Source organism: Lissotriton helveticus, chromosome 4_1, assembly GCF_964261635.1.
Source record: "Lissotriton helveticus chromosome 4_1, aLisHel1.1, whole genome shotgun sequence".
NCBI lineage: Eukaryota > Metazoa > Chordata > Amphibia > Caudata > Salamandridae > Lissotriton > Lissotriton helveticus.
In genome coordinates, this window is record NC_136063.1 from 72310663 (window position 1) to 72335290 (window position 24628).

Here is a 24628-nt window from a genome sequence, read left to right on the forward strand (position 1 = left end):
CATTGTCTAATAACACCTTAGTGATTGCAGACATCGAAGAAAAACCACTCAGATGTAGGAGAGCTTAAGCAGAGTTCGGTATTATCACTACCACTCCAAGCTAAGGGAAGGGAACACATGTGAAAGCTGCTGGGGAAGCGTCAGCAAAGTGCGGTCACTTATAGCCTGAGGCCGAAGCCTGGTCTCCTGAGCCTTCAGGTTTGCTCGTTTCCATTTCCAGGTCCTCAGGGCCGTCCAACATGCGTTTCAATTTCAGGGGATCTGAAAAGATGTGTGGAGAACCTTGGATAATCACACGATACTTTGCAGGGCCCATAAAACCATACTGAAAGCCCCTTTTCTTCAACAGTGGACGGAGTGCCAAGAACGCTTTCCTTACATCTACCGTCTCTTTACTAAAATCCTGCGAGATGTAGACTTTAGCAGACTTCCACAGGATATGGTTATTTTTCCGCATGAAGTCTAGAATTTGTTCAACATGTTGGTAGCGTAGCGGCTTGCATACAATAGCTCTAGGGCCTTTTTGATTCTTATTGATCCTGGCCGGCACTCTGTGGGCCCTGTCAAATTCTAACGGATGGTGGAAGGTCAAGTTAGTAGCTTGGGTGAACCAGGACTCTAAGAAGGCCACGCAGTTCCCGTGTTGATCTTCCGAACCTTCCGGAACCCCAAAAATACGTAGATTCCCCCTTCTGTTCCTGTCCTCCAATTCCGCGAGTTTACGAGTCGTTTGATCCGCAGCTATGCACAGGCGTTTGATGGCATCACACGACTTGACCTCCATGTCCTCGAGTTTGCTGATCCTTGACTCTGCCTCCAGCAGTTTTGCATTGGTATCACGGTTATCCTGCCTGATCGCAGCCACTTCTTCTTTGGTCGCCTTTGCCAGATCCCTTACTTCATCCAATCTGCTAAGTATCAGGTCGATCGGATCAGGGTTGCTCTTCCCCCCTTTGTTGGGCGAATTCGGGTTCGATTGGTCATATTTGAGCCTCTTCAAGCTTTTCATTAGTTCTTTATTCTCTGCCATGGCTGATTATGGCGCAAGCTTCTCAAGCGCTATGGAAATCCTTTATGGAGTTCACTTAGTTGCCGGTCTTCCTGTTCCTTTTTAGGTTTTGACTAGCGATGCATGCGTACGAAGTACGCATGCGCTAGCAAAATCTAATGATATCCTCTAATCCTCTATGTGGGGTCGGGTATCTGCCCCCTCCTCCCATTGGCTAGCTCCATAAATGGAGGCTAGCCATTGGTAGAGGGCTCTGTCTGTCAATCCCAGACCAGATTCGGGGGCGTTCCCGAGAATTTTTCCCTTTTGGCTACGTCACGCGACGTCAGCCAAAAGCCGGGAACGCCCCCGAATCTGGTCCGGCATTGAGCCGGCACCCGCCTTCCTGCTCCGGTGTCTCCCGCCGTACGTGTCCTCTCCCGCCCCCCTCCCCCCGTCCCTCTCGATGAACAGCTTCTTCCGTTATTGATCAATTGTTTACTTGTGATAGAGTGCCCGGCGCCCGTGATTGGACGACGCTCCGCCGCCCCGGACCACTTCGAAGAATTCTCCCTTTGCGCTATTGACCCGTAGTTTGAGTGATTATTATAGCGCCGGCATGTGCAGGTAGGGGGACTCGCGCCGCTGGCGCACGCAGCTGTTTACATTCGGTGTTTCTGCACCGTTGTGGCTTGTGTATTGTGTTCAGTCCGTAGTTTGAGTGATTATTATAGCGCCGGCATGTGCAGGTAGGGGGACTCGCACCGCTGGCGCACGCAGCTGTTTACATTCGGTGTTTCTGCACCGTTGTGGCTTGTGTATTGTGTTCAGTCCGTAGTTTGAGTGATTATTATAGCGCCGGCATGTGCAGGTAGGGGGACTCGCACCGCTGGCGCACGCAGCTGTTTACATTCGGTGTTTCTGCACCGTTGTGGCTTGTGTATTGTGTTCAGTCCATAGTTTGAGTGATTATTATAGCGCCGGCATGTGCAGGTAGGGGGACTCGCACCGCTGGCGCACGCAGCTGTTTACATTCGGTGTTTCTGCACCGTTGTGGCTTGTGTATTGTGTTCAGTATAGTGCCTACACCGCCCAAAGCTCTAACTACCTCTATTTTTAGTGTGATCTTTTCGATCAACCGGCGCTGGTCACGGCGGGACGTCCTTTTCATGGCGGGGGCATCCCTTGGACCCTGAAATGATGCTTTAGTAGGGTCGGTTTTGCACAGTTTTCACCGGCTTAAGTCACAGTTACTATCGTCTAAAGAAAGAAACGGTTGTTTTAGGAGCGAGACTATCCTACATTCAGAAACAGTGTTTTAGGTAGTTAGGGCAGCATGTCTTAAGAATGTCCTAAACCATTAAATTGTGGTCGATTCATCAAGGAGACCTCCATGTTGGAGTCAGGCAAAATCCTTTGCAAGTCAAGTCCAGAAATGCTAAAACTGCCTTAAACCTGTGAGAGGCCCGAGTTATACAGAGCTATACAATCCTATGACATTTGGGCCTTATTTACAAGTAATTTCCCGACATTTAAGACAGACTAACAGCTGTGCGTTGAAACTTTCGAAAGATTTTCTGAGGGTAAAACCCTGCATGGATCAGGCCGTTTCACCTGGCTTATGGCAGCCATAAAACGGTCTTAAATCAGGATATCCCCTTCATTACCTGAAGAGGATGTGGATTAAGGGCTAGAGCAGCCGATTTTAAAGCTGGGGAACCAGTTTGGAGTCTCGGCAGAGACGCTCAACATCCTGTGATTCTGGGCACATCCCTGAATCTCCCCGTGCTTAACAACATGAATGTGTCCGTCTGGATTGCACTGGGTGCACATGTAAAGCGCTCTGATACCTTCGGGTCGAGTTCGCGCTATATAAAACTGAAAAAAAAAAGAATATTTTATGTCTGTCCCAGGCATGGGTGACCCCGCGTTGACCCCTGGGGCCCCGACTCTGATACCCGGCCGTATATTCAGCATATTCACATACGATACGTTTACGAGCAGTCAGTTCTTGAAAAGCTGACAGCCTCTGCCCTTCCTGGCCCAGTGCTTGCGTTTGAAGCGCAATGTACATTAGAGCACTGCACGGCACGTGGGCAGTAAACAGTCCTGAAGTTACCCAGTGGCTGCAGGAAGCTTCTCTGCAGCATCCCTTGCAGCAGTGTGTTGCACCTTTATAGCCACACTTTGGTGTGGGTAAGTGCACATATGTCTTTGCCTACCGACTTCGACCTTTATTGCAGCGTCCCGTGTGCATTTGTTGCAGAAAACATGCCGCCACCCCAGGGCACGGCAGGAGTGTCGCCCGCTGCAGGTAGCACTGCACACAGGAGGGGCTTGCCTGGTGGCGTCCACTGTCAGGAGCTCAGTCACACCACGTGGTACTGTCATCACTACATATGTGTACTTTCCGGTTCCATTGGCTTGACTGAGAAATCTATGCATCGTGTATTTTATGCTCCTGAAAAATCAATTTACTGGTTGGCAATTGGCACAGCAAGGGCGATCCACGCTGACCACAGGACTTTGGTGGCTGACTTGGAACCCTTTGTTTCAGTTTAAAAGTAAACATTGTATTAAGACATCAATAAAACAATTATACCAAAAATAACATTGTACAATATGATGAAATATCCATAGGTTAAAAACTGTGAATTCTTTACAAAGTTGTATAATAAAATTTGAAACTCATGTCACCAAAAAATGGAAGATATTGAAAGAAAGTAAGAAATTATGTGTAACCCCGTGTGTACTAACAAACATGGAAGCATCTGCCCCGAGGAGTGTGCAGGCCTCCCTTCAAGGGGACTGACTGACTTCTGATGCCCACGTGCCCACACTGTGTGAGCAGAGCTGTCACGTGACCTCCTTCTCCACCAGTTTCATTATCTGCCAAAACAGGCCTGTGCCCAGAAACAACACGAGCCCCGCACTTTACGGAATAAACAGCTGCTTTCAAATAGGTTCTCGTGAAACATTTTGGGTTCGATTTCGAATTATGTACCAGTTTATTACAGGGCTGTGGGTGGGAGTGTTAAACAAATCACCCCTGTCATTGTAGGGGGTCTGTGCAGTTATTGTAATAGACACAGCAAGTGTGTGCACTTGTACAGCAATATTCTGTGGTTGGACTTTTGATAATATGTTTTATCTTTCCTGTTTTTTGTGATAGGTGGGGGTTGTTTTGTGCGGACTATGGACGCTAAACTTGTTCTCAATCCGGTCCTTGACATAAAACAATTTTCTGCCGGCTGCTGAGAGCTGCGCGCGCTCTCCGCAGATACCATCAGCTCATTAGCCGGGACGAGTTTGTCTTTTTACGGGGAGTTTTGTGCAGTTGTTTATGAAAACATGCAGAATACAAAGCAGCCGCTTTTCATCAGAGACGCAAGCGAAAGAGTGTCAAGAGATGCTTCCCCGGAAGCACGTAAAACATTGTAAATATGAAACAAACAGAGCAGCGCTATACATGCCAGGCATGCTGAGCGCTGTATGCGTCTGGTTAGAACTACTCTGTAATAACTACACTTATTACTCACAGAATGAAGCGCACTGCTGGGGCATAACGTGGGGTTTTAAGTTGTTTATTCTTGCAATGCGCACAGCGTATTCAAAATCAAATGTATCTGAACCCAGAGGTTAGATAGTCGTCTATATGTATAAGAAGCTGGAGTTCCAATCACAGCTCCTCTGTTTCCCCAGTTATGTGATCCTGTGCAAATTAATCTATCTCACTGTCATTGTATTCTTTTATTTTTCTTGACTAGTGACATCTTCAAAAGGTCATATATTTATATTGGTGCATATACTCCTCTGCACAGATGTATGTATATGGATTGGTACCTATACGCCTATGCTCAGATGTATGTATATGGATTGGAACCTATACGCCTATGCTCAGATGTATGTATATGGATTGGTACCTATACGCCTATGCTCAGATGTATGTATATGGATAGGTACCTATACGCCTATGCTCAGATGTATGTATATGGATAGGTACCTATACGCCTATGCTCAGATGTATGTATATGGATTGGTACCTATACGCCTATGCTCAGATGTATGTATATGGATAGGTACCTATACGCCTATGCTCAGATATATGTATATGGATTGGTACCTATACGCCCATGCTCAGATGTATGTAAGTGACTGAGCATTTCCAGTATCAGACCTGGAAACCCACCCCATTGGGAGATATCCAGGCATCCACAGGTGAAACCGTGAGTACATTTCTGGGAATGTGGAATAGCACTCACAGTACAGTCCCGCCTGCGTAATGCTAAAAAACACCAACGTTTTGCGGGTGTTCACAAACTTTCAAGGCAAACCACTCCTCGACCCCTCTACCCTCCCCATGTGCATGTTTTACCACTGCAGAGCTGTGTGCAGTGCCATCTTCTACATTCATTTACACCTGCTAGGTATCCTTTTGTGGAACCGAGAGCGCCTGGAAGGCTCAACGCCAGCAGCATGAGCAATGCACAAACTAGAACTTTTATTTTACATTTTCAATTCTTACCTTCAGATCTCCTGGTCAAAAAACACATAAATAAAAATAATGTCAAGAGCAATGCCAATAGCTCTAACTTTAACAAAGGCAAAACCATTGCATTGTAAATGCTTGTTCTAGCCTGACACCAGTAACCGCACAATAACCATCTAGGGCCACCTAGGATCTGGTACGCCAGTCGTTCTATCCGTCTGCTTCCTGCCCTTGTTCAGACATCAGGAGGAAGTGTGCGCATTTCAAATGAGGCTGGAAGCCTGCGTCGCCATTTTAGAAGTCACCACGTGTATGTAACGCTTTGCACTGGTAGAGATAGTCGTAAGTCTAGATGCTGTTTACACCCTCAATAGAGGTCTGAGGGGGTTAACTACTTAGCCAATTACTGCATCCGTGTAGTAGGCGCTAGCCCCAGAACTTAGTGTCAAGCATACACTGAGATTCCCTTTGTAGTCACATGAACTAGTACATGAACTAGTGCAGGGCTCATTCGCAGACCATACAATTCAAAACAGCTCCTCCAAAGTCAGTCAAACAGCACATGGACCCTGTATTATACAAGCCACAGCGGTCACAATCATTTCAGCAGTGACATTTCTGGTTTTGGGATCATATTTCTGTTTTCCTCCAGTCCTATCAGTATTTCCAGATTTCAAAGCTCGCCAAAATTCGCCAAAATCCTACATGCCCTGGTCGCTACCGTTCCGATGGGCGGATTGTCTGCCTTTCCTTCCCTTCTTAATGCGCGCTGGTAACAATAGCGCCTGAGCCGTTGCCTTGCGATAGGGCATGGTGAGTCGCCGTACAAATAAATGAAGCCGCCATCTTGTGTAAGCGCCAGCGGAGTTTACCTTACTGCACAGATCCTATTTCTGAAGCGGTTACATTACTCACGCTTCCCTTCGCGAAGCCGTCATAGACCCGGTCTTCCACCGGAGCCCTCAGTGATCTGTCCTGATTCCGTGTAGGGTCCTCATATGGCGTCCGCCGACGTCCTGGGTAACCACGCGGTCTTTCGACTGCCCTGGCTCGCTTCAGCCACCGGGGCGGAATCTTCAGAACATCCAAAACTCCACTTCCCGTTTACATAAATCCTCGGGCGTACCCTCTATCTGTTCCTCTCGCGCTCCGGTTGCCGAATCGTCGGTATGCGACAGTGTTGGGATGATAAAACCTGTTCCAAGATCGTTTAATGGCCTCCGCACGGGCAGAGAGAATTACGGAGCCGCCATCTCTCTCGGCGTCCAAACCACGCCCCTACATTGTCTTTTTTTTAAAGCTTGATCTTGGTTTGCAGCGTTAGGTCCTTGGAGCTCCAGATTTTATTTGGCTGAATGAAAGCAGCCCTTGCTTTGCTGATTCTTGCCTTGACTTTCTCGTCTGTGCTGCCCTGCTGGTCTATGACACTGCCCAGGTAGGTGAAGGCCTCAACCTCTTCCAGTGCATCGTCTGCAAGAGTGATTGCCGCTGTGCAGGCTGTCTTAGCCTTCAGGATTTAGTTCCCCCCCCTGTGGATGTTGAGGCCAGGTTGTGCTGATGTGGCTGCCACATTGTCAGTCTTCTCATGCATCTGCAGATGGGTATGGGAGAGTACAGCCAGGCCATCTGCGAAGTTTAGGTCATTTAGGTAAGTTCAAAGTGTCCACTGGATCACATTTCTTCTCCTTGCTTTGGACATCTTCATGATCCAGTCTACGGCGAACGGAAGAAAAACGGCGAGTGCAAACAACCCTGGCGACTCCAGTCCTCCATGGAGTATCTTGCTGGTCATTCCCTCGTAAGAATTCCTGATGATTCTTACAATCTTATCTGGCTCATCGAAGTGGAGGAGTAGTTTCCAAAGGGTCTCTCTGACCATGCTGTTTAAAGCCTTCTCAGGCAAACACAACAAGCCAGAAAGACCTGTTATGGCCAAAGTTGAGAAGATAATCAATTGTAACCAAGGCCAACAATGAAGATGGGTTGAGCACTTAAAAAGACTGCTGAACCGGTCGGCTCCAGACATACAGCCAGCTGACAAGGACTTGCCAATTGACTACAGCAGACCAACACTGGAAGAAATACGGCAAGCCATCAAACATCTGAGAAACAAGAAGGCAGCAGGAATTGATACAACATTCCTGCAGAGGCACTGAAGGCAGTCATTGAAACATCAGTAGACACGGTGTACCCCATGTTTGGAAGCATCTGGGAAGAGGAAAAGGTGACATCCGACTGGAAGGAGGGATTTCTCCTCAAGATCCCTAAGAAAGGTGCCCTGAGTAACTGTGCAAACTACAGAGGGATAACTCTTCTATCACCCCTAGATAAAGGGTGTGTTCAACAGATTCATCCTGAGCAAAATGAAGGAACAAGTCGATGTATAGTTGTGAGACCAGCAAGCCGGCTTCCACAAAGATAGATACTGCACAAACTAAATTGCAACACTGCATCATCATCAAGCAGTCGATGAAATGGAACTCCCCCCTTCTATGTCAACTTTATCGACTATGAGTACATAGGAAGTAGTTGCGCTATAATACCGGCTACTTCTGGGTTTCCTTGTTTCCACAAGAGAGTTTGGGGCATACGGAAGGCTGCTAAACAAGCCAAAAACACAGGAATATTGAAGAGCCCCTGCAGTAAAAAGAAAAGCAAAGAATTGTCCTGGTTCCAGGACAGTTGAAGGGAACTATAAATGAGGCTGTAAACCTAGCTTTCAAGAAGCAAGCCGATAATGAGCATGAAGCTAATCAAGGCTTGAATGCTGAACCTACAGGTAGATATGTGTACGGTTCAGAATACGAAGCATTTTTGGCACTTACCAGAGACAAAAATGTTCAACCCATAATTTGAGACATTCAAGGAGGATTTTTGCCAGACTTAGATCCTCAGATGAAGAGTCTATCTGGTGCCTGTGGCTGTGCAGAATAAACTGGATAAAGAATGGAAGGTACTGAAAAGCAATCCTTACCAGGTCCAGGCAAAAAAATAATAGAGTTGATAAGTTTGGCGATGAGGTTCCAGACTTAACCAAAGTCCATTTTCAGATACATGACAGAATATATTGCCTCTCTGTTGTTTACCAGCTCCATTTTCAAAGGCCTGGGGAGTGGATGGAGGCTGTATGAGCTAAGAGGCCACAAGCTCTTGGCATGCTTTAAATAAAAAATAAATTCTCAGATTTGTAGAGCACGGGTAATCACCCTGGAGGGGCTCTAGGTGCTCTTCGTACGTATGGGGAGATTACGCGGTTTGCCCAGAATCATATGATGTTGAGTCGACAACAAGACTTGAACCTGGATCCCCAGCTCCAAAATTGGCAGCTCTGGCTATTAGCCACACCCTCTCCAACTTACCCTCTGCCCGTTCCCTCTGACTCCGATCGTGACGCAGGTCCTGACTAAAGTCTGGAGAGGGGTTCGATGCCAGATGCATGTGATCGATTCAAAATATTGGAGCTTCTAAGACATGGCTTTCTTAATAATCCACTAGTTTCCAAGTTAAGAGCATAGTGGGCTTGTATATGACTTTTATAAGGCATTCAGATCTAGAAAGAAGGATTCCTTTAGCAAAGATATTACTACCTAGTTTTTTGTAAAAGAAAGCGGACTGAGGGGGGATTCCCTGCCAGGTAGACCTTCTGTTCCCATCCTAGGTCACCCGCGGGCTGCCACAGCGGGTCACTTTCTCTGGCCTGTCACCTGATGTTGATGGATGGAGCCGGACTTTCTAAAACATCTATATATTGTGCGTCGTTTGTTCACGTCCACACAGCCGCTACCATTGTGCGCTGAATGGAATTTTCTGTGCCTGGTCCACATTCAAAGGGGTGTGGATTTTTTCTCCATGGTGTCCATCGCAAGAACGTCATCTCTCGCAAAAAGATCTATTTTTGACTCACCAAGTCCTTGTTTCTTGGTCTTCTCAGAAGGTTTGTGGTGGAATCCAGGTGTTGAGGAACCCACCAACGAGCCACTCGAAGGATGTCCCTGATATACCATCGGCTGATGATTTTGCAATAAGTTCCTATTTTTATTGCTTTTGGAGCTGGATTCTGTATCACTGGGGGTACAAATTCTTCTGTGTTTGCTCTCCTGTCAGTCTCCTGATCCCTGCGGGTCATGGGTGGTGGGAGATCGACAGCCGGCTGGGTCGTCTGACCTGGGATTGAGAAGTTGTACTTTTGGAGCTGAAGAGACATGTTTCTGTCTTTGGCAGAAGCACTTAATTTGTTAAACCATTAGTGCCAGGGCTCTCGTCAGGAGGCCACTGCAGCTTGCACCACACATTGCCCCTGCCAGTGCTGCCAATGATAGTTACAACACAGGTACTACCCATCACACTCCTACAAATGCGATAAAAGCTATAAGAACGGCTTGGGCAACAGGTAATAGTGATTTTAATGTATATTGAATTAATAATAAACTGTTGTTGTGGTCATCTTTAAATCAGCTAGACAGTGCCACCTTGTGGCAGGCTGTCACAAGCGCCGGTGTTGACAATTAAGTGCTGGTCCCAAGCACTGGAGACAACTGGCTCAAATTAAGCACTGCTCGTCAGCGGACAGTAAGTAGTGCCCTGGAACATGGGTACAAGAGGCTTGTGGTCAATGTCTGTGTGGACAAGTTTAAGAGCAGAGGGAACCTGCCGAGGGGAAATTATGGGTAGCCTAGGAGAGGTCCAAAACTTATGTATCACTCTGAGCCCAGGGGGATATTTCAAAGACACATAATAGAAAGGGTTATATCAAAATATATTTTATTATACGTTGTGGCAATTCATTCTTTTTTTCTCACATTTTCTTAAACAATTTAGAGTTATAAATACACAATAAAACGAATTCCTTAATTGGAATAACATACATATTAGACAGGGCCCAAACTCACGTGGTTGCTCTCACCAACACTCACACAAACATTCATAAACAATCATACTTCACTTCACACAGTTGCCACCGATGTATAAGATGGACAGGAAACAAGGTGGTATACAATCACAAGAAGGTTTTTTTGTAGGTTCCAGAGATGGAACAAGCGCCGACGCGCGTTTCGGTGTGTCAGGCTACACCTTCATCAGGGCGGGGGGCAGTGGGGCAAGAGACAATGGGGCCACAGGCGATAGAAGGTTTCCTTAAATAGATAGAGGAGGTCGTGAAGCGACAGACTTCTGCTCGCTGGGGGGTCTGGTAGACTGGTAAGGTTTATGGTGGTTCCAGGGTAGGCGGCAGAGATGAGATATCGGGTCAGATTAGGGTTCCTCTAGATAGAGGTCACAATACATGTGAGGTCTAGAATGGAGAGAGGGGGAAGGCACATTCCTCTCGAGGACTCCCGGGGTAACAATTCGGGTAGTGGAGAATCACTCCTATTGATTCAATACGGTATACCTGCAGTTTTAAGCGATGCTCGCCGTCTTTGGTTCCAGGGGAGAATCTCTCCTATTGATTCAATAGGGTGCACCTGCAGTTAGAACAATGCACGCCGTCTTGAGTTCCAGCGGAGGGTACACGGGAGGAGGGGGCAGGATGGAGGATGCCAGTTTCTCTCAAAGGGCTCCCGAACGGTGTAATGGGTAAAAGGGACAACGTCTCCTGTTTTATGAAGATCGTTCCCCCGGGAAACACATCGGCCGCTTGCTGGGGGCCAGACCAAGGACTCTGCTCTTAAACTTGTTCTGTTCCCCGTCTACCTGCCGTGTATTGATGTGGGGTCCCCCCTTCTTTTGACAATGTCTGTGTGGACTTCATGGCTGTATAAATAGAGATGAATGTGGCCACAGTCCTACTCAGTGGCCAGAGCCTCCCTCTCCATCTGCAGTCAGTGTTTTCTGTGTAGGCCAGGGGTCCACTATCCACCAAGCCCCACTGCTCTCTAGTATTCCTGCAGTATTACCGCACCTCAGCCCACTGAGCAAGCATTTACCACCAGTAATGTGCTGGCCTTTGGAAAAACATATCTCACTGTGATTTTACTCAGGATGCAGACGTGTTCAGGAAAGCCTTGCTGTGTTCCTCATTATGCTGCCACATTCGCTTGGCTTTAATAAGGCTGGGAAGGGCTTCTGTGAGAGTGCCTAGAAGTGCCCTCAGCATCCGCATCATCATGTCATCCATGGAGTATGCAGATGGCTAGTGCCTAGAGACAACGTTCTTCATACGTGTAGTTCGTAAAGTGCATAGGATCCAAAATGCATGACACTGGAGCCTCAGGTGTTTCATTAGCTCCCCTTAGCTAGGCGTTATTCCTTCAAGGCGTTCCACATCTTTCACAGAGCAATCCATGGTAAAGGGCCATTGTTCATCCAAGATAAATTCCAAGATACTCACTGAATACAACACTCTGCTCTAGGCCAGCAGCTCCTCTGATGCCAGAACTATGGAACTCCAGCTCAGCTAAAATTAGAAACATACGAGACCGTCTCAACTGTAGTGTCTTGTGAGTTAGCAATGATGGAAGGCTCCTGAAGGACTCCGTAGAGCGATGACGTAGGTGTTAGAGCGGAATGCAATGAAGGCTGATTTAGAATGTTGAGTTCGCAGTTACACACAGCAGAATAAAGACGTGTAATACCAAACTCCGTGCATGACGTAGTTATTTGAGGGTACCCAGGCTGGCAAGACACTACATCATCCTTACTGTGGAAGTAAAGACCTGGCTCTGCGAATCAAACCCACTGGTGCTTTTATCCCACCTGTGTGTGTCCAGAGTGTGCCACAGGACACTTCCTCTCTCCACTGCTCTGCATGGTCTTCTGCACATTTCCCATGACCGTTTGTAATCAGAGCTTTGGACGGGACACACAGTGGGACACTGGCTGTTTGCAGCCACAGATGGGATAATGTTGTGCCTTCGAAACACTGGTGTACTAGTGGTATCTCTCAAACTAGGAGTCAACCCATAAGTCACATGACTGGGGCTTAGAGCCTGCTTCTCCACATTCCTACCCTTGGGTCTCCCAACCTCCAGCCTCTCCATCTGGAAGGGATGTGAAGAGTGGACACGGTCCACGTTCTTTCCGTTCCACACTTGGCAGGGTGCATTAGATGCGTATCTTTCTGCACCCATGGGACTTACCAAGGGAGTTCCACATGGCTCTTGTTTGAGCCCCACCCTATTTAACATCTATGTGGCTCCCTTGGCTAATGTTCTAAGAAAACATGGGTTCATTCCAATATCGTATGCAGATGATACGCAGCTGCTCTTCCCCTTCGACGTATTTTCTCCAACTATCCAGGAGACCTTCTCTAGGGCATGAATGCTATCTCACACTGGATGAGGAGTAATTTCCTCCAAAGCAACGTTGGTAAAACTGAGCTCCTACTTTTTGGTCAGGCCCCTGTACTATGGTCACCAAACTGGTGGCCCAATAATCTTGGAAATCCCCCTACTCCTAAAATCTCTGTGAAAAACTTGGGAGTTAGGTTAGACCAAGCTCTTTCTTTTAAAGAGCACGTTGGTCAGACGGTCGGTGTTTGCTTTCATATTCTGAGCTTACTCCGGCGAGTCTTTCCTTTACTCCCGCACTCTGTCCGAAAGACACTGACTCAGGCACTGATATTGAGCCGCTTAGACTATTGCAATGGTCTGCTGCTCTCTGCTGATGAAGTATCAATTAATAGACTACAAGTGGCGCAAAATACGGCGGCCCGTCTGGTCCTGAACAAGCCGCCTAAATCTCCTTCCCGACCTCTTCTCCTAAAATTACATTGGCTCCCAATACGCCAACGAATAAAGTTCAAGATATGCTGCGTCGCCCACAAGGCACTATATAATCTTGGCCCCAGCTATCTATCTGAAAAATTCATTCCTTACCATCCATCGAGAGCCTTGCGCTCTAGCACTAAATCTTTGTTGATGGTTCCTAGAATTAGGAGAGCAATATTGGGGGGTAAGTCTCTTTCACATCTTGGAGCCAAGTATTGGAATGACCTGCCTTTTTCACTAAGAGAATGCTCGAACCATCTTCCCTTTAGAAAATTGCTTAAAACCACCCTGTTTTGTTCCTAACTAATTCAATAGTCCCCCATGGTATAACATGCATCCATTTCAGATACTCCCCCAAGTCGATTCTGGCGCTATACAAACCCCCAATACAATACAATAATACAATACAATACAGGGTGCAGGAGGGGCTCACGGTCTGAATCCATGCCCTGGCTAGTCAAGCCTCAGATATCCTTCACTAAACCCCTCATGACTTCACTTCATCTAAACATCATAGCCTAAACCTATTACTCACCTACCAACTCCACTGGGAGCTCCAGAAAACACTGTGTTATCAAGGGCTAAGTCATCATCTGACAAAACTGCTGGGCCCTAAATATCATTTAGAGAAATATTGCCCCTTTGAGCTGTGTCCTCTCCACATCTAGGTGGGTGAAACCACCTTGATGGACTCAGATAGTAGTAGAAGTCCTAAATAAATGTGCTAAAATAGAAGTATGGATCCAGTAAATGAAAAATATTTTAGTGTATATCCAGTGGATTTCTCTCTTTATTCAGAGGGAACCCAAAATATAATTAAATATTATTAGGATGTTTATAGAAGGCAGTGGTTCAAACATCTAATGAAAGGCTAAACGATGGTCACATAACCTAACAGCACTGATCCCTTGATGAATGTTGGACTACAGTGAAGTGCCCCTTCCTTGTGTCCAAGATGCAAGAAAAACATTACCCTACATTATGGTAACCATCTCTTCCAAACAGGGATGAGAGATTTACAACTCATTAGTGGATTAACTAGGGATCTTATAAGCCCTGAAGAAGGCCTATGACTCGCTAGGGCACAAGAAGTGACTGAAACATATACTCAAAAATAACCAGATGCATAAACCATTGTCTTCATTATACATTCTAATCTCAGGGCAGGTCTTAATATAGGCAAAGAAAAATTAACATCCTTGAGAGTTCTCTACAGGAAGATGGGATCCATACAGGTTCATAGGACATAGTAAGTGGTATATCGGTTATACAGCAGAACATATGGGGTATATTGAAGACATTGGGGTATATAGAGTATACATGTTATGGAACATAGATCAAATACTATGCATAGGGTATATTGTAATCAATGCAGTGTTTACATTAGGGATACAAGGGATATTGAATACAAAGTGTCTGATGACGTCTTACCATCAGCAGCAACTATGGCCAAGATGAAGGCCACAGCGCAGGAGAGCAGCAAGACCCTGCAAAAAATAAAACGAAGCAAAACAAATGATAAAAAGACATGGATATGCATTTAAAAAAAATCATATTAGTATATCTAGATAAAAATAAAAATTGCGTACATCAAAAGCAACAAAAGTAGAAAAAAGGCACCATAATGCAGACACTATTAAGAGCCACATCAATTTGTAGGCACATGCAGGTGTGATGACATATACACACCCAAGATGAAACGCATGTGTGTGCCTGCAAAATTATGTGGGTGAAATTTTCTGTTATATTACATAACTGAGATGGATCAGTAAAGAAAAATTAAGTTGGTGGAGCACAAAAAAATGGCCCTTCAAAAAATATAAAAACATTTTTGGAAAAAGGACCACATCAGTGGGGATAATGGATAATGACGCGAGATGTGAAATGAAATGAAAAGAAAATAAGCCAAGTGGGAAGAAGAGGGGAAAAAAAGCACACGAGGAAAGTGCAACCCTGTGGGTGGAAAGAGCATGGAAGGGTAAAAGCAACAAGGAGCATGGGGGAGAGCACATGAGGGAGAAAGATGGAAAACACATGCACTCTCATGGAGTGGTTAATGAAAAAGAAGAAAGTAGATCCATAAAAGATAACAGTGGAAGGATAGATGACAGCCAATCAAAAGGATGGTATAGAAGCTATGCTCCAGAGGAGTGACACACACAGCAAGAGGTAGGGAAGCCATTGCAAGCTGACGAATAAGAAGCAAGCAAAACAGAGTGACAATAAAACCAACGAATGGTAAGCAAGCAAACATTTTAGAGCCGTATTTTGATGTGTTTGTACCGCCAGAAGAGGACTGTATTGCCAAGACGAGATGGTAAAGAAGAATTGTCAAACAATCTGTTTATTATTTTTTAACTGCCTTTAATGTTATGTTGTGTTCATTTTTATTTATTGAGCACACAATCACCAACAGTTTCTTGGCGCTATGGGGTGAATTGCTGACAAATCAGCAAAAGACAGACAATTATTAACCGTGATAGGCGTGTCTGAAAAACCACATATTTAAGAAAGGAAACATGATTATTGTGCAACCGAGGAGAAAAGAGGGGGCAAATGCTAAATAGATGGAGCCATATGAGAAAAAGTGCGGCCACCCATTCCCAGCTTCTTAAATCTTGAATCTAGGAGCAGCCGGCAGAAACGCAGATGAAGAGTGGAGTTCCCGTACTGGACAATTGAGGTCCCTGTCCTATTAAAGCTTGGAAGGGGTGGCAGCATATTGTAAATTTGATCCCATGTTCCACAGGCGGCCAGCGAAGTTCCCTGAGGGTGGGTGAGGTGTGTATCTCAGTGCTCTATTGATCAACCCATCCTCTTGATTATGGTAAACGTCGTTTACAACGCGGTGTTTACACCGCACAACCTTTACCACGCAATGCAATTACAACGCAAGTCGTTACTACGACTTGCGCTGGATGGCGCTGTTGGTTAAGGAATATTGCAATTTTATATTCCAACACCTTCCCTACTGTTACGTGGACTGGTGTTGGAATATAAAATTATAATATTCCTCAATCCGCGCCCTCCAACGCAAGTCGTTTTAACGACTTGCGTTGTAATAACCGCGTTGTTAAGTACCGCGATCTAAAAGATCGTGTTGTACTGACATACATTCCTTGATTATGAACCATTTGTGGGTCTTTGATTAACTTTACTGGGAGGCCCTAGTAGAGAGGTAATTTGCATAATCTAGTTTAGCTATTACTATAGCTGGAATGACCCTTTTTAATGCTTTTCCCGTGGGAAACATAGCTATTTTTTAATCTTTCTCAATGTTAGTATGCACGAAGAGATCACTGCACCCATGTGTGGTTTTAAGGTCACGCCGCCACCAATGATGACTCCAAGGCTTATAACTGGATGCCAGTAGGGGTGGGAGCTTGTCCCAGCTCCGCAGGCTCATACATCTGGCTCCATGAGCTGTCTTTACTCTGTAGAGTTATGCTTTCGGTCTTGTCAGTGTTGAGTTTCAGTGGGTTTTTGTCCATCCACTCCCAACTCTACCGCATATTAGTTTGAAAGTTTTCCTGGGAGTCAGTAGAATCCTCCAGCAGAGAAAGATTCTGGGAGTCGTCCGCGTAGTTGTATAAAATGAAAATTCTACTCCCAAGTTCTTTGATGAAAGGCCTCACGTAAAGATTAAAGAATTTGGGGATAAAGAAGATCCATGGAGCACCCCACATTTGACCTGGACCTCCTTGGCTTCAAATGAACCAGGATGAACAACTTAGGGGCAGTTCTCAAGGAAAGATTTAATCCATTTTAAGGAGAGCCTTTTAATACAGGAGCTTTGACACTATTGACCAAGATTTTATGGTTGATCATGTCAAAAGCCGCAGAAAGGTCCAACAGGACCAAAGCTACACTCGGATGGATCGGTGATCGTGCGGTTACTGTGCCAGTTTACGATGATAAGAATACGCTAACAAGCGTTCCATTTTAACTGCCATTGTGAATACCATACTATTTCGTATCTTGAGGATTATAGACCTATACTATTGACTTGAAGCCCTGAAAAAGTCTCCTCGCGAGACAAAACGCGTTGGCTATGGCTATGATGATTCCCTTTTGGGAAGAAGTTTCTGTTATGTGACCAATAAAGAAAAAAATCTTCGAAAAGAAACATATCGACCGTATCTGGACTTCTTCTTTCCTTATGTGCATATTTTCTGTATACAAAAATTCTCTCTAAGTTGAATGAGATATATAAAAAAAAAGTTTTGCTAATATTGTCTTTGGAGTGCTGAAACCACTTTTTGAAGGACTAAGGGTACTGTTTGTCCAAAGTCACTTGCCCCGGGCATATCAAGAGCGGAAAGCATTACCGACCAGTACTGTGGACTAGCCGAAAGCCTGCCTGAAAGGGATCAAGAAAAGTTAGTTAACTGTAACCGGGGACTTCTGCAGAATGCTGCATGAACCGAATCCCCCTGACTTGAATTAAAAGTTAACAAGCACTGGCAAATCCAATAAATGCTTTCCATCTACAATGTACCTTCCAATGAGGAAAGATGTGGTACCTTTGTGCATCTTTAGCTTTCCAGATCTATTTTACAATCCTGTAGCGACACCTATCGGTTCATAGTGCAACTGCAGCTCTGCATTTCCACTGGTGCTAGAAAGAGGAAGCCACTGCGAGGCCCAGTTCCTCCAGGCCGGATAGGTCTTTGATTCCACCAGGCATTTCCCCGGTGGGCTGGCACCCTGGGAGGCCTGTTTTGGGAGCCGAGGGTCGGTCCTCCTGGTGCCGCTGTCACTTTCTCCATAGATGACTTGCAGCAGGAACGGGGAGGCTTTGAGAGAGAAATGGTGGGAGGGGCGATGTAGAGACAAAGTGATGACAGAGAGGAGAAAAGGAGAGAGAGAGAATGGAGAGAGATAGCACAGGAGTTGAAGGGAGCGCGGCTAGTTTGAGTTTTTTTGCCAGGGCTGCGTTTGTTTCTCAGTCTGGCCCTGCAGTTAAGCCAGAAGTGGCTGGCAGCAGTGGGTATGCATTGTTCTTGACCCAGACGAAGCGCGGCTTGGCACATCTCTGGCTTGACTGGACGCCGATGGCTCCTTGTCAGAACAAGCCGCTTCTTGCTCAAGCACTGGCAAAAGCAATAAGAAAATGCCTGCTACTGCAAAATAGGCTTTTCTAAAGTATTGCTTTGTGTTTAAAAGACATGAAGGAGATAAGGGTGTTTCAGAACGCTGCCGCCAAACTTGTCTGCAACAAAGGCAGGCTAAGCTCGGCCTCTACGTGCATGAAGATCTTACACAGGCTACCCATGCGACAAAGAGCAGCATTCAAGCAGCTCAGTCAGGCACATATGGCTCTGTATCGAACTGGCCCTTTAATACTCCAGGAGAAGTCGAGTTTTACGTCCCCACTAGGAGCCTTCGCTCACTTCATTTAGCTCTGGCCAGAACCAAACGCATCAGGAAAGCGAGAACCGGAGGGCGATCATTTTCTTATCTGGCAGCTAAGAAGTGGAACGGGCTACCTCTGGAGCTACGGCTTACTTCCAACTACATACTGTTTTGGAAAAAAATAAAAACTCATCTGTTCCCCAAGTATTAAGTCCTACTCCCGCAGCTGTACCAGGATATTCGCTACCAGCGCCTTGATATCCCTCGGGATGAATGCAGCGCTTTAAATAGATAAATAAATAACAGAGTGCACTTTTGTGATGTAAAATAGTCCATGCATTCCGACGGAGGCAGAAGGACACACCTAAACAGCCAATAGATGGGACTTGAATGCTTTCCTGGGCTTATCCAAGACATGATTGATTATGTCTCAGGTCAATGGCTGAAGATTCGTGGGAGAAAGAAGTCAATGGCTGAAGGAGGCTGACCCAAAGTCCCTTCCTTTATGCGAAGAGTATGTTCTGAAACTGAATCCTTATTTTTGCATAATGATGCAAGTGCCGGTATAAGGCAAACCTACAAATCAAACCATTTCTTACCTTTTTTCATTAAATATGTCACAGTGACATCTAGTGGAAGTAAAGAGAACCTTCTCAGTTGTTTAACCTCATCGATGCTGGTGACGGAACCACTCCGTCACCAGCCACGGACCCGCTCTGCTGGTGACGGAGTGGTTCCGTCACGAGCATGGCTGCGCCGCGCAGACCCTCCTGCCCCCTAGCGGTGCGGCGGAATTACCGCCGCAGCCATGGGGTTAAGATGAGGATATTTTACTCCCACTCATAACTTGTGAAAGGAGCTTGCTGTGCCAGGCTAGGCTGCAGTCTTTGGTCACAAGGATTTTACCTGGCTAAGAGCAGAGGTTCAGGAGAGCTCCCGTCTGGTCTTTCTGTTTAGTTTCCTCGGTTGGCTCCTTGCAGCTAAACAGATGGGGACACCTCTAATTGTGATGTCATGGGGAGCATGTATGCTAAAGCGATAAAATATTAAAGGGACAATTCTTGCCAATGATTCCAAAACACGTGTTCTGCTCTGCATTGTCAGTGCAGAGGCTGTGTGTCACAGTGACGTAACAGAAAATTATGGGGCCCCCAGCAGAATGTGAAGCCGGGCCCCTGAGTCTCTCATATCTCACAGAAAAAAAAATGAATTTGTCCTCATGTAATGCAACTGGTGCTATGTAAAGCGCTCTGATACCCGATTCGGGTCAAGTTTGCGCTATATAAAACTCTGTAAAAAAAAATCATTGGCCTGAGTTTGAATTGAGGCCCCCTTGAAGGATAGGGGGGCCCAGGCATTCATTGGCATTGGGTTGATTTGGCCTCTGTTTGAGCGCTTGGTTTTGCCCTGAAGGGTTGGGATTGTTACGCTTCTGGGTTTGAAATGCTTGAGACAAAGGGACATATTTACAAGCCGCTATCTCCACAGGAACCTCACTTTTATCGATGTGCCTGTGGCGATAGGGGCTTCGCCTTATTTACAGGGTGACATTAAGCCACTTAATGTGGCTTAACGCCGCCTTGTACATAAGGCCCCCTTACAGGCTATACTTAGCGTGAAAGAGGTGGGCAGTGGGTGTTGCGGTGGCCATTCTACCGCAATACCCATTGATTTTGACGCTGCCCCCATTTGCAAGGCTAGCGGGAATAGGAAGCAGCACCAAAATGAAGACCGACACGATCAGAAATGCATTCTTCCTCCTCGTTTTTGCTGTGTCTTTGTGTGCAGCACACATAGAACACCATGCACATAAACAATCATTAAATAATTACGGTTTGCAACTTCGATGTGCTGCACAATGCAGAACACATAGGAGTCACAAATCACAATTTAAGATTGTTTATGTGCAGGAAGGGACGCCTTCCTGCACATAAACAATCATTCCCTGAACGCAGGCACCCTTGCACTCTGGTGAAAGGGTGCCTGCATTAGCGCTAGGCAGCTGAGTTCATCTACTGTTCCTGGATGTACGTTGTTATAACGCATGCTTTTTCCACGCATGCCTTTACAACGCAGGTTTTACAACGCAAGTCGTTACAACGACTTGCGTTGGGGGGCGCTGGATAGTGAATAGTTTGATTTACTATTCCAACTCCAGTCCCCGTGGATGGTAGGGAAGGAGTTGGATAGTAAATTAAACTATTCCCTATCCTACAGCGCCCCCCAGCGCAAGTCGTTGTAACGCTTGCGTTGTAAAAGTTGCGTTGTAAAGATACTGCGTGGAAAAGGTTTCGTTGTAAAGGATGTTTCCCACTGTTCCTTAACATGGAGGGAAAGTTAGCACCAAACTGCGTGCCACGCCAGATATGGAAACATATGGAGAGAAAAATTGCCTTTCAGCTCTGTTTTAACGTAAATTCAGGGCCTTTGGTGGTCATATCAATGAAAATACAAGATGTGAAAGAAATATTATTATACACAGGTGCTGGTGGAAGACAATTTCTATGGACTGAAATCTAGAGAATGCTAAAGTGATTCTGGTATTTTACTGACCTCTGCTGGTATTTTTCTAGCAAGACAGTTGAATGGAGGCAGTTGAACAGAAAAAAAGTCCCTAAGCAGAAGCAGACAAGTCCTAGGGCTGATCTCCAGAGCCCACAAAGTGCATGCACTTATAAGTATATACTAAAGTATATACAAGAGGTCTTGAATGCTTGACCTAAAAAGGTAGTTAAAACATGAGAGCCTGGCTAGACCAATCAATCCCTTCCCATCAAAGAGCAGGGTTCGTCCATTATAGACTCTTGCATTCATATGATGCGTTTGCTGAGAGGACTTCCAAGTTCTGGAGGCCACCAATCAGTATTCCAAAGCAGGGAGGAAAACGTTGGCCTCAGCAAAGTGGCTCGACGACCGCCCAGCTTTCATCGGGGTAGCAGTTTCAGCACAGAGGCCAAGCTGTGGTTGAACACACGCTGAGTGACAGCCCACCTCCCCACGTCCATGGCAGGGTTGATTCTCCAGGGGAGGGAGTTATTCAGTGAACACGGTGGCCTGTTGTTTCAGGTAGACATATCCTTACAGGGCAGTGTGCAGTTTTGTGGCAGGGCAGGGTTAGCACAGACTGTCCCAAACCTGCTGCCTTGGTCAGTCACTCAGTTAACACCCTAAATTCGACAAGCTGTGAGACAATGCATTGGTCACTTGTCTGCAGGACCCACAATGTCCCTGCACCGCCACTCACCAGGACTGCACCTCATTGCCTTTCACAACCCTGACCCAACAGCGCAGCGTCAAAGTGCCTTGAAGTAACACACTAAGCACTGGTGTCTGGTGCAAACCTCACTACAAGGACACTCACTGCACCCCCTCCCACCTCTGCTGGAACTTACACCCTGATCTCAGACAGGGCCACAGCCCCAGAAAACAGCAGGGACCTCTGTCAGACCAGCTCTTCAGGGCCTCTGGATCTCAGGGATAACTAGACAATCCTTGTATCAAGTGCTGCCACTGTGACTGAAACCACCGGAGCCAGTACTACTGCGAGCTCACTGAATTACAGAGTACCTCCTTACTTCCAGGGGTAAGTAAGCAATTCTTGTAACAAGTATTACCATTGTCACTGAAACCACTGCAGCAGGTACTACTTGCATCGACAGCAAAGTTCTGGTAAGAACAAGTTAAATGAAATTCTTAGCATAAGGGGCACCCATGATGGTCCTGGCTCACTGGAGGGCATTATTGACATATGGAGTACCCATGGGATATTTTGAACAAAAATGGGGTCAAATCCTGGAGAGCTCAGGCTTCATTTTCAAACACCATGAAAGTCCTTGAATATTTACTGGGCGCCTCTTCAGAGCAATTGTATGTGGAACATTGTGCTTTAAAATGCTCTGTTTGACACCATTTTCTCAACGTGTTGATGAGGAGAGCCCCCCGCCAAGGGCCTTCTTGGAGGAGGTTGGACTGATGTCCAAATGTTCAGGAGAGGTAGTGTGCCCCCCACTTTCAGACACCGAGAGCTGGCAGGGTCTGGGTCTGGGGAGTTTGTTGCCAGGTGCCAGGGTCTGGGGGTGGGGGGGCGGGGGGTTGCTGCCAGATGCCAGGGTATGGGGGGGGTTTGCTGCCAGGAGCCAGGGTCTGGGCAAGTTTGCTGCCATGGTCTGGGGGAGTTTGCTTGTGAGTAAAAATTCCTAGACAGTTCAATTATTACAAAACAGGTGACTTACAAATGACAGCAAGAAAACAGTGACCATGGTCGTATAAAAACAATTGCTATTTTAATAAACAAAAGTTAAAAAATCCTATAGAGCACTGAACACCAGGGACTATATGATGGCAATACATGAATCAAGAAAAGAATAAAAGTTCATACATGAAATAAATCTTAAAAACAAGGACACCCTAGAAGGAAATTTATGTAATTATCGTGGATGTCCTGGAGTAGTGGCGATTAAACTCGACGCGCGTTTCGGCGTAGACAAACGCCTTCCTCAGGAGCCACACAAACAGATCTGAAACATATATTTAAAGAAACAACATTTCATTGTTACACTACATATATAAAATAAAACCATTTATGCAATTTATACATTTTCATATATTAAAAATAAGAATTTTTCATACATATTGTCATATAATCTAAGAAACCATACAGTTTTTTTGCTGTCAAAGTATAATTGTCTACATCATGTTTTCACAGTTTAGAGGATAGACATTATTTCAAAGACCTGAGTACTCATATCAACAACTACATGCAAACTGAAATGGATATGTTTCTACTATCCATGGCAATTACAAACCAAAATAGGTTCATCATTATCTGATATAAGATTGCTAGAGAGGGTGTTCATTTTAAAGAAGGAGAAAAATAATAATAACAATGTTTTACATTATACAGATAAACAAATATGATAACAATGGTCTTTCCAATGATATAAAGGTTATGTCTGAATTGTCAGTACAACAACTCACAGTTTCAAAGCGGTCAAATGCTTATTGTTGATAAGTGCAGAATCCGCAATTCCATAAAAACTACACTCAAATTACATCAGGAAGGTATATGCTCGCGCCTTTGCCCACAGGTAGTCTGATCTTTTCTATAATTCGCCATTTAAGTAACCCAACTGGCAAGGGCATAAGATATTTTATCTTATGCCCTTGCCAGTTGGGTTACGTTGGTGAAACATCTAGACCCATACAGACACGGCTTACTGAACACCGCTCAGCAATACCTACCAATAAATTGGTAGCTCCCCTTGTTAAGCATTTTCGAGAAAAGCAGCATTTACCGGAAGAACTTAAATGGCGAATTATAGAAAAGATCAGACTACCTGAAGGCAAAGGCGGCTGCAAAGTACGTAAGAAAAGAGAAGTTTTTTGGATTTTCAGTTTGGGCACTTTCAAACATGGGTTGAACAGTGACATTCCATGGGAAAATGCCATTTCGTAGCTTTTCCATCATAAACATATATTAAGTGTCATGAAGCATCCTTTAACCGCGAGCATATACCTTCCTGATGTAATTTGAGTGTAGTTTTTGGCTTATATTGCTAGAAAATTCATTTAATAGTATATTGTTGACAGTCTAATAAATAGGTCATTTTTCTGACCTTCCCTCACAGCTTGTCTTGCTCTGTTCTTGAGTATCTTCGTGTATTATATGAAACTGAATACACTGTTTTGATTTTTGCAACTTTCCAAACCTTGAACTCCATACTCGATCTTTTGCGGATTGCCTAGAATAAAGAAGGGGGAGCTGAAGGGGAAAAAAACTATAAATAAAATTATTATTTTTTCCTCTCTCTCCGATGTCGATTAACTTAAATATCATCTTAAAAATATAGTTTCCTCTATTATCAGAAACGTGGATATTCAATGCATGTTTCTATTTTTAATATTAACTCGGTTTTTCATAACCGTTTTTTGTGATAAGGCCTCTACTTTCTAGAGAGTTAACGTGTTTCTTAATTCAATGTCGCATTACTTGCTCCCGATCTAATATGGAGAACCTTGTTTTTTCGGACACATTAGTCTCGGTAGTCCTCCTTTCTATGTTCATTACTGCATCGTAGCCCTTTTTGAATT